Genomic DNA, 9,350 nt, shown 5'->3' on the forward strand with positions numbered 1-9,350 from the left:
TGCTGAAAGATATTATTAAAGGTGGGATATTGTTGAAGTAGAAAATGTGTTTCAATCATTGTTTTGTCACTAATTTCAAACCTACTATTTTTGTCGTAAGACAATTTCTTATAAGATTCAAGTACTATCACTTAGTTGATTTATGAAGAGGATTTGATCAATAAGATGTAACAATAGCACCTAGAGGAAAGGTTGAGTTATGGATATGTAATAAAGTAAAATGATGAATTAAGACAATGGTGAAATAATGTATTGATAATCTAATCAAGGTTACAAAGACTGGCTACAACTAAAAACTTTAGAAGAACAAGTTACACAAAGACTATCTATGAAGCTTGATTGACTTAATAGTAGATGCCAAGCAAAGTTAGTTCAAGCTGAGTTGAAAATTAGTTGGAGCTCAGTAAAAGAAAAATTTAGTGTGTGTCGAGGAAAGTAGTTGATGTCAAGCAAATACAATAGGTGTCAAGCATCAGTAAAATTTAGTTGATGCCAAGTGAACTCACAATTGAGGTTGAGCAACATAGTATGTGCCAAACATCTGAAGATTAATAATGTCAAGCTACTGTGTTATTAGAAAACTCAAAGATTCACTGACAAATCTAAGCCAACAAATTTGGTTTCTTAAAGTATGTGAACCAGGTGGAAGATTAAATTGATGAGCTGGTGGCACAAAATTCTAGGTAAAATATTTCTAGGAAACTTCAAATGGATTCTAGGATAATTTTCTAGAAGAGAAAAAATATAGGGTAGATATGTTGTATTCTAACTAATCCATCCAAAACCCTAAAATAGATGATTGAGAGAAAAGTGGAAAAGTATTCTAAATTATTATTTAAGGAATGTCTAGTCATGAAGAAAAGTATGAAGGGGGGAAGATATTAAGAAGGTTAGAGAAGACCAAGGAAGAATAGAGACAAAAATTCAAAGACTCTACTTCCTCTAGTGACTACATAAGTTACTGCATTGGCATACAAAGCAAGCAGGCTTAAGGAGATATATGCTTGAAGGGTGAACAAGATACTAGAGCTGCAAAGAATGAAACCCAAGCAAGATTTAGGGCTTAATTGTAATATAAAATCTGTAAGATAAGTTGTAAGTTATATCAAATCAAAGCTCTACTATTACTCTCTAACAATTGTATCAATTAAGGTAAAATCCCTTGGAATAAGATTGACTTAACAGTCATTAGAAAGTCCTTTAATAGGGTGGAATTCCAAGTGAATGGACTAAAGTCCTCTAACTAGGCTCACTTCTAACAAGGTGATTGAAATCCCTTAACTAGGTCACATTTAACAATGCGTATTGTAACCTTTAATAAGGTTGGCCTTTCATAGGGCATCACTTCAGAAGAGTAAAAAAGGAGTAGAATGTTACTGGTGGTTTCTCCCAAATTGGGTGTCCATGTTAAATCATTTTTTCAAATGTGTTGATGAATCCTTATGTTTCATGTCTATATTATTGCATGTTGATTTAATAGTAATGTACAAGTTTTGGCGATAAGCTTGGATGCATACATGGTTATGAATTTTTAATGGGTTTACTAAGCTAAGTGAAAAGTTTTATTTGTACATCTGGACCTTAAATAACTGATTCACCCCCCCTATCAATTATTCTAAAGAATTCTAACACCTTCCTATAGCTGTAGCAATTGCAAGAGAGATAATTTAGACATTATACCATTTCTAACATTGTTGATGAAATGAATATATATGTATGTAGAAGCTATTGCATTTAATGTTTTCTAGTTGTTTGCAATGCATATTCAAGTCAGCATTTCAATGCTAAGTCAACACTAACAAGATTGATGAATCAACACAACAAGAAGAATATGGTGTGATTTTTGTTATGACAATGCACAAATATAGCTTCCTCAACCTGCTATGTTCTTGGAGGGGTTAAAATGTAGTTAATGATATTTCTATTGTGAACTATATGATTTGTAATTGATACTCATTGATGGAGTGATTGTAAAAGTAGAATGTTATTGTCACTTTCCTTTAAATAGCTTATGTTGAAACCTTGAAAGTAGATTTTTCCTTGTTTTGACTAGAAAGAAGATAGATTGTTCTATTCAATAGTGTGTAATCTTGTTTTCAAATCTAATCTCTTATTATGAATGAATAGAATACAGAGTTCAAATTTCCACCTTCAAACTTGATTATTTTTCTATTCACTCATCCAAGAGGGCTTTCTTGATGAGTGAACTACTTTATTAGTATAGATTTTATTTATTTGTTTGTTTCTTTGCAAAGTAGAGTTCTATTTTTCCTACAACCATTGGTAATAGAATCATTGAATTGTTCTTGCAACATAGGTGCATAAGTAGAGTTACTATTTGCAACATCACTCTAAGCTTTAAGATAGAATGTCATTTCAGCTCCTAGCTTAGTTTCCTTCATTCTTTCTTTCTTTTTTTAGTTGTAATGACTTAAAGAAGAATCAAAGCATAAACGTTGTAGTCACCCTCTCAAGCTTATACTTATGGGTTAACAAAATAAAATGAAGTCAATATGTTATTCTTAGGAAAATACATGATTTTGTCTAATCATAGAGTCAATATAGAAGGATTTCCAATTCTTTGTTACTAAGGTATTTAGCTAACCAACCATTTTGGGCATCATTTCCATGGAAGGTTTCAATCTAATTCAACCCTAAAGTCATTGTGTTAGATTATATTTCACATTATTTTGTATGCATAAAAGAAGAGACCCCTTTGAGAGATTTCTTCCCCATAATATTTAGGAAGACATTTGTAGTCCTAAACCTAAAGAACCTCATAGAAATAATGAAGAAGAACCATTTGAAAATCCATTTTCTACTACTCAAGAATGAATACCCTCATCCTCTAATGAATCCTTATATATGAATGATCTCTTTGCTAAACCTAAATACAAAGATAATACACTTGCTCTTGTCATCTATCAACCACCACTAATAGTACCCCTTTGAGGAATGGCTTAGCCTCAACTAACATTTTCTTTTCCTATTCCTCCTCAACAACATAACCAAAATTAGAAAAACATTCCTGCTATTGCACTCCTCAAGTTTTATGGCTTGATCAATGAAGACCTTAAAAACTTTCTCTTTGAGTTTGACATACTCTATAGAAGTTATTATTATACAACTGATACCTAAAAATTGAAGTTTTTTCCTTCTAGCCTCAAAGAAGCTTTCTCTAAGATGGTTCATGGGGTTGGGTGCCAATGTTGTAGTAGATTGGCCTACAATGAGCAATCTATTTCTAACAAAGTATAAGAAATATTGTAGGGCTTGATACTTAAAAGGGGATGACATTTTCAAAATGTCTGAAAAGGATGATGAAACCTTGGAAGATAATGTTTCTTGATTCATGTTCAACTTGTAGTGTAATACACAACATCAATTGAATGAGGAGTCAAAGAAACATCCTTATTTGAGAGGTGTAAATAAAGGAAGCATTGAAGCTCTAGACCTTATAGTAGGAGGGGATATCACTCAAAAGATTTGTACTGATATATACAGTATCTGCTCAAATTATTCTAGAGTTACTGTGAAGAAAGGTAGGGGATTTAGAGACCTACCATAAAAGTCTAATGGCAGTTCAGGATTATCCAAGATGTAGTTATCTAATTCACTATCAAACTTCAAGAAAGACATCATTCATAATGTATCCACTTAGCTAAATACCATGCAAGCCCAAAGAAGGAAAGATGAAGTTGATGGCATATTGACTGTATAATGCCTACATTGTAGAGAAAAGAAAAATCAATATAGAAGTAACTCTATTGCAATTATGGAGACACAACCAATGCCAACTAATTTCAAAACCATTGATGAAAATGTAGAGGTACTTAATGTCACTCAAAGAAGGCCATGGGCTCAAAGACAAGGTATGCGACAAGATCCTCTCCAATGTTATAATTATAGCAATCAATGGAAATAAATTCAAAATACTAGTTTTAGTGGAAATCATAGTTGGTAACAACCTCACCAAGGTTGGAAACAAGCTCAACAGGGTTTGCAACAACCACAACAAAATTGGCAGCAACCTTAGTAGGGCTAAGAGCAACCTGAATAGGGTTGTTAGCAACCTCAAAATTGGACTACCCAATCTAGTCAACCAAGCCTATTGACACTAGCTTAGTAGCAAGCTAGTAGATTCAACCTAGTAGACCCAACTATTCCAAATATACCCAACTACTAGTTCAACCTAACCCTAATCCAAACAATACTAAACAACAAGCTCAACAACAAATCTTTGCTATCTCATTGAATGATATTCACTTAAGGTCAAACACCACTCTTCCTACACCCTAAAAACCTATAATAATTGAAGTTGAGGATCCTTTAACTAAGCATGTAGATGAGTCAAATCAACATCCCTCTCATGTAGCCAAAGAACCTCCATTTTCCCATAGGTAGATAGAACAAGGTTAACCCATGAAGAACCATGTAGTCATTGATTTTATTAATTAGCTAAAACAAATGACAATAAAAATACCATTGTTGGATGTTATTAAGGAAGTCCATACCTATACTAAAGTTATGAAGGAAGCATACCTCAAGTAGCCAAAAAGGAAAAAGAAATATCCAAAAAGCATTGATTTCCTAGGACAATTGTCTAACTTAATGCTAGAAAAGTTAATTGTACCCAAATACTTTGACCTTGGGAGTCCTATAGTTATAGTCACTATTCATGGGATCCAAGCTCAAAATGCTTTGGTTGACCTAGGAGCATCTATTAATGTAATGAAAAAGAAGGTATTGTCTTAGTTGCATATCATTGGCCTTAGAGGGACCCCCACCATCCTTCAACTTTTTGATAGCTCTACCATTAAACCATATGAGATGATAGAAAATGTTATAGTCACCCTAAATGCTTGGGAATATTTAGTTGATTCTGATGTTTCTTCCCAAAGGCTACAATGGGAGGATATCCTTTAATCTTAGGGAGACCATGGTTAGCCATTGTAGATGTTTATATAGCTTGTTGATTTGGGAAGATGACAATATCCAATGGCGTTCATACCAAGAACCTAACTTTATACTCCCTCACTCAACCATTATTACTAGATGACCAAGTAATCTAGCCAGAATTGAGTGATGATGATCTAGAAGCCAATTCCCTCCATCAGTTGATAGTGATAGGTAGAGAATCATTTAGAGCTGCTCAAGAAGAAGATGAAATAATTTCATCTATTATTTTGAATAAATATGGAATAGAATCTCCAATGTTTCCTCAAACTAAATATATTTTAGAAACCATTGTACCATCTTTGAATTCACTACATCATTCAGAAGCTTCATAGTTTCTCCATTCATTATTACCTCATGAGATAGATTCTTCTCCTGTTCCCCAATTATTAATGGTAGATAAGGTTATTAATATAGAAATTGGTCTAGGAAAGGAGCTGAATGTAAACAATACTTTATCACCCTACCACCAAGATGCTATGTTGTAGTTATCATAGGAGAATCAAAGTGCACTTTCTTCAGACTACATGGACATGAAAGGATTAGATCCTATGCTCTGTACTCAAAAGATTTACATCAACCCTGACTTCAAACCTATCTGATAGACTCAAAGGAGAATTAACCCTGTCTTAAAAGATATTGTTAAGAATGAACTGCACAAACTATTTGTTAGTGAATAATTTATTATTATTATACATTACTTAAGTTTAATTAGGAATATGCATAGTCATATGAGTTTTCTTATTAACAACATAGGAGTTAGTAACTTATTTGAGTACATGGTGTCTACAACATCTCTTTCTAAGATACACCTATGTAAACTTATCCTCTCATTATCACACAAACTCCTATGCTCAATGGAGGATAATCCACCTTTGATGGACATGTGTTATGTTTTAATTCTTATCTCTTGTGTGACTTCTAGACATATTGGTTGCCCTTATATACATGCACCCTCTATGATATATTCATCCATTATCTAATATTCTCATTATTTTTATTATGATCATCCATTATTGGTCCATATTATGCTAGTGCTTTAGCTTCTTGATCTTGGCATCATTTTCCCCCAAGGAAAATTCTTACACCATATCAAAGCTACGAAAAATTCTTACATTGTCACATAGCTATACCAAATTCATAGAAGATCTATTCACATAGCTGTTGGAGACCATTTTTACTTCACCTCTCGAAGGGCCATGATTTAGATCTAGAGTATCTATAGATATTGGGAGTGTCTCAAGCAAGATTTGACCTTACCATTGTGTTTGAAGGATCGATTTAGTCAATTTTGACTATAAATTTTCCTACCCTAGGCCATAGTTAAATCTGAGGCCAAATCTAGAGCCATTTAACTTTTTAAGGCATGGTGGTGGCAATTTAGAAAAAATAATTTCAGAGGCAATTTTCAAACAATGATAACTTCCTCATACTCACTCCTTTTTCTGAGCAATTTTTTTTTGGGGTAGAATTTCACAATCTACATAGTGGTGTAGGTGATTTTGGATCTTTGTCTCTAATTTTTATGAAAATCACAAATCCTATTTTTTGCAATTTTCAAGACTTTGTTTAGTCACATCTGGTAACATATCCAGGTTCTATTTTTTTGAAAGTGCACAATGTTTTGTCTGCTTTCCATATTTTCCATCAGATTATAGGCTTGTGTGGACAAAAATACCATTTTTTAGAAATAGCTCCTTTTCTGCATTGTATTGTTTTGATAAGACTTCAAAATTATTGTATATGTGAGAAAAAATGGTAAGTACTAGATTTTAATTCCAAGAGGAGGTTGTAAACAACAAAATTAGAAGTCCACGTATGCCCTAAATTAGTAAGTGGCCATTCTAATCACACTAAATATAAAGTGCCAAATTGTGCACTTAAGGGGGGGAGGGGGGGTGGGGGTGTTAGTGTAAATAATTAATTATTATTACATGCTATCAGAGCTATATGATATTCTCACATGGTATTAGAGTTGTACCAAATTCTTAAAATATTAAGTGCTAGTTTTATATACCCCATCTTTGATAGTCAATGGGTCTCACTCCTAGTCATAGTACCTAGAAAAGGAGAAAACTGGTGAATTTGTGTAGATTATAGGGAGCTCAATTCAACCACTAAGAAGGACTATTTCCCATTACCATTTATAGACCAAGTCCTTGATAACCTAGCTAGCAAAAAATATTTTTCTTTTTTGGATGGTTTCAGTGGTTACAATTAGATTCAAATCACCCCAAAAGATCAAGAAAAAATAACTTCTACCTACCCATGGGGAACATTCACCTACTCAATCTTTCCTTTTGTCTTGTGCAATGTGTTGAGATAATGGGTGTTGCACACATTGCATAATATTTTTATATTTTATTATTTTATTTTATTCTTAGATGGACGTGCAACATGTAAAGATTCCCATGGAATATTCTTGATAATTTGTATTGTAACATTGTGAAAATATTTCATGTAATTATTTAATATTGGGGGAAAAGAATTAAATGCCCAATATTAAATGTGGGGTCAGCGGGTTTATGTAATACCACTTAGTGATTTTGTGGGACTTGCTACTATATAAGCAGCCACAAGGGTAGTTGTTGTATAAAGAAAGAGTGACAAGGAGAAGACAAAAGGCAAGAGTCGAGCGGGACAAGGCTTGACAGGTTAGCCAAGGGAGCATTTGTGAAGGTTGAAAGCATGGCATGGGATGTGTGGATTCATGCTTGTTCACATAGTTTGCTCGGTTGTGGCTATGGCCATGAAGGCTTCCATGGTTGTATGGCAATGGTATTTTTTGCTGAATAATACATGATGATGGATGCTTTTGGAGGCTAAGTTTTTTCCCTCAATGAGGGTTTCCTAGGGTATATCTTGTGTCACAATTTTGTGGGTATGTTGTCTATTCTCTTGCATGTGGATTTTAATTCCGTTTTTAATTTCAGATCTATTATAGGTTATGTGGAAACGGTTATATTCTTTGTTGCCAAGTTTCCTTACAAGTGGTATCAGAGCTATGGTTTTATTATTGTAACCCTAGATTGAATCCATGGGAATGCATGAGAGGATAAAAGAAAGGGCAAGATATATGAATGATTTATTGCAGATCTAAGGGTTTTGGATTTGTATGATGGGATGTTAAAATATTTGGGCATGTGAAATTGTTGGACAAAAGAGTTTTTCAGATGTTTCATTTAAATGAGGGTTTTGGGGGGTAGCTTGCATAAATGACCTCCTGGGTAAAAACAACCCTCACCATTGGATTCGAGTCGACATTTCCATAAAATTTGATATATAATATGCCCTAGTTTGGCCATGTTCAGAGAAAATGAAAGAGTTTTTTGGTTTCAGCCCATGATGGCCGTCAAATTTAATCCCATCGAAATTTTCGTCACTGAAAAAAAAAAATAATAATAAAAATGAAAAATCATACTAAAAATGTTAAAAAGACTATCTTAGTAAAATGGCCATAACTTTCTCTCAAAATATCGAATTTCAGAGTTCTTATAGGCGTTGGAAAGATAATTTAGAGCACTACAAGATGGTGTAGGTTTGGTTCTGTGATTTTAAATTTTTTTTAGGTTTTAAGAGCTCTAAAGTTAGATGTTATTTATTTTGAGCAAAAATTAGGGCATAACTTGGGCATACGAAGTCAGATTTTGGACTTCGAGTAGTCAACGAAAAGCTCTTGGAGAGCTCTACACATTGGTTTAGATTTGGTGTAGGTTTGGCATGATTTATTTGTTGATATATTCATCTAAATAGTTTATAGGTATATTTTGACTATGGTAACATTGTGAGTTTATGGCATTGGAGATTTAAGATTTGATGTCATTGTATACTCGGTTCATATTTCAGTTTGGTCTCATGATGATATGGTTATCAGTGTTTGGTTTGGATATGTATGATGACTTGTTGGGTCTACAAGTTGTGTAGTGTTGTAAGCGGTTTATACTTACAGGTTGCATTTATAGCTTGGTAATGGGTTGTCTTTGCCCATTGATCTTTCATTATTGATGCATATTCAGATTGGTGGCTTGGATTTGGGTTGTCTATGCCCTAAGTCACATGATTTTATCTTCATGTAGAAGGGATGAGATGTTGTTACCAGGTACAGTCATGGTGGAGGATTATGGTTGACTATGCTGACAGGTTGGACATATTGAGAGCTAGATGCTCCGTTCATGGATGTGATCATGTTGCCATGGATTTTTTCATGACATGATTGGATATACAAGTACATCTTTGATGTTCATTAGCTTGGATTTTTGATTCAGTTATGGTGGTATATCTTCTTGGTTGAGGATCATAGTTATTTAGTTTCTTTTGAGGAGCTCATGATGTGCACTTTGAGTTATTTGATGGTTTGATACCTTTGTTGGTTCTCATGGTTAGAAGATGGTTTT

Source organism: Cupressus sempervirens, chromosome 7, assembly GCF_028749045.1.
Source record: "Cupressus sempervirens isolate cs-2001-9-10 chromosome 7, ASM2874904v1, whole genome shotgun sequence".
Lineage (NCBI taxonomy): Eukaryota > Viridiplantae > Streptophyta > Pinopsida > Cupressales > Cupressaceae > Cupressus > Cupressus sempervirens.